Genomic DNA, 2,787 nt, shown 5'->3' with positions numbered 1-2,787 from the left:
GTGGAGACAAGAAACATACAAACAGTCGCAAAATTTGTTAGATTAACGAATTTAAATAAACTGATTTAAAAATGTATTATGTATAGGTTAAGTATATTGAATTAATATTAATAAGTTTTTTCTAGAGAGCCGAAGGTCTATGCAACTAGCGCTCCTTATTTATTGTAAGTCAGTGATTGATCACTTTCTTTCTGTATAATAATAATAATAATAATAATAAAATTAACACCGAAATAAATGCGGTGTAAAAGTGTTATTTTCATCACTTCGCAATAACGCAGAACGAGATTGAACTGATTAAACTGAGTAAGAGTGTGTGTGGAAATTCAAACAAAATTTTTCAATTCAATTTAAAATTTTTCAATTTGACTTACACTGGCGATCAACACCAAGTGCATGTACGACATTTGATTACTTACAGTTACATAACTTTTTTAATAATGAACGGATTGCTTTAAAATATTCAGCAATTGGTCCTTATTATCTAAAGAATAAAGCCCTTTTCAGTCAAAAAGCTCCAACTCTCGTGACTTTTACAAAATTTTAGTGTCAGCTTAATGGCTTGGTGTGTTTTACTTGCTGGTATTTGGAGCCGTTGGTTATTATTAAAGGAATAATGAACAAGGGAATCTATCTCCATATTCTCCAAACAAATTTGCCGGACTTTGCGGACAAAAACGCATACCCTGTTGTTTGCCAGCAGAACGGAGATCCAATGGATTCTGAAAATATTCGACACCGTCAGCTGCCGTCTCCCCAATCGTCTTGATATCAACCTCCCGAAATCTCGAAAACAGACAAGTTCAAAACTGAGTGAATAGAGTTGTCTTGAGTTTTTGCTGTGAATCGCTTGTTTCTTTTTTAAGTTTAGTTTTTCTGTATACTAGGCTTTATTCCTTAGATAAGATAAGGACCAATTGTTGAAAGTTTCAAGCTAATCCGTTTATTATTATAAAAGTTATGTTACTGTAAATAATAAAATGTCGTATATGGACTCAGTTTTAATCGCCAGTGTAGAAGCCGTGCGGCGAGGCACATACACAAAATCAGCTGATCTAATAGCACCACCTTATATAAATTCGCCGTACAATGATTTTCAACCGTTTTACGGATACGTAAATGAACGAAAATTGTAGTCGTTTCCGGATACGGAAAATTGTGCGAGACCGCAACTCCCGCAAAATTTACGCTTCTCTGCTGGCTCGGAGGCTGTCTCCCTTTGATTGTGGAATAGATACGTTACCAAGGTACGTTACCAAGATTCGCCTTGTACGATACCATCAATATACAGCCTCGGCCAAAAGTATTAGGCACACCAATATATGATGATTTTTAATTTTTTTTTGTTTATTTAATGTTTGAATTTTTTATAAAAGCCTAGCAAATTCCAAACTTTGTGCAGAAAATGTAAAAATTCTGCAAATTCGCTGCGGCAGTGTAGCACCAATTTGATTGTACTTAAGAACGGCTAACCCACGAAAATTTACATAAAGGCTGCGTTTCTTTATACATTCCGGATAATCCCATTTCACAGCCGGAATAAACAGAATGCGTTTGAAATATACGTCAACATATCATCAGGAACGTTCTAAAGAAGAAATAAACAAAAAAGTTTATTCCAAACGTTCAGAATGAATAAAGAAATGCAGCCAAAATATTTGCTTTCCTAAGCACCCGACTTAGAATGATTGCTATTGAAGTAAAATAACTTAAAATTCTAGATTTAAAGAAATGTAGAACGCAAGTTACTTCAAATACACTGCAAACGCCTAAAAGTATACTGCATACCTTATTGCAAATTTCCCATACTATTACATTTGGTCACCTTTTGACATTTCACCTTAGACAGTCTTTCTTTATGCAACTTGGCCACCCTTTTTTGTACATAGCCGAATTTGTGATGCCAGATCGTTAATTTCTATATTAGAGGGATATTTTGCAACAAAAATTACTAACGGGCTAACCTAATATTCGCGGCTTGCGTTTTGGTACGCACTTCGTCGAATTTGTTTTTTGCGTTACCCGAAATTGGCTTGCGTGCGTTTGCATTTGATTTCATTGAGCGAAACGTCAAATCAAAATGTCAAACAGAACGAAAATTGGAAATTTAGTTAAGTTCATACGCACGCCGTTCACTTTCGTACAAGTTGTATGTGCATGAGAAATTTTTGACATTGGCGGCGTGCGTGAATATTAGGTTAGCCTGTAAGAAGGAAAACTGTATATTTTAAATAAAACAGAGATTTTCATGTCACACAATTATCGACGCATAATTGATCAGAATTCAACCAAGAATGTAAAAAAAGTCAAGCGGTTCAACATTCAAGTCTATAAAAATCATATTCGCTTATACAATGCAAATAATTTGTAACAGTGAAACATTTAAGAATAGCCAGTAAGTATTCAACATTAAAAAACACGTTTAGACATGTTTTTCCATTTTGTTGATACGCGGTTTTGTACTTTAAACGACGATATGTAAATAAATAACGTTACCTTAATATAGAAAGATCATATCTAAAATGTATATGCCTTAACAGAGTAGTTACTAAACTTTATAAAAACTAAAATTCTAAAGCACGGAATTTCTTCAAAATCCTAGGCTTTAACAAACAGTGAAACTAATTTGTTATTATATTAAGTTAGCGATAAATGTTACCTTTTTACTGCTGAAATCTGTTTCGAATTTTTTAGAAATTTTGATGGTATTTTTTATTCAAGATGTGGGTAAATTACTGCTTTTTCCCCGATTTTGATAGGTAATTTATCAGAGTATGTCTGGCATCA

Source organism: Rhagoletis pomonella, unplaced genomic scaffold, assembly GCF_013731165.1.
Source record: "Rhagoletis pomonella isolate Grant_MI unplaced genomic scaffold, Rhpom_1.0 Rhpom_scaffold_00007, whole genome shotgun sequence".
In the NCBI taxonomy this organism is placed as follows: Eukaryota; Metazoa; Arthropoda; class Insecta; order Diptera; family Tephritidae; genus Rhagoletis; species Rhagoletis pomonella.
The sequence above is the reverse complement of the archived record's forward strand: the minus strand, read 5'-3'. Positions refer to the sequence as shown.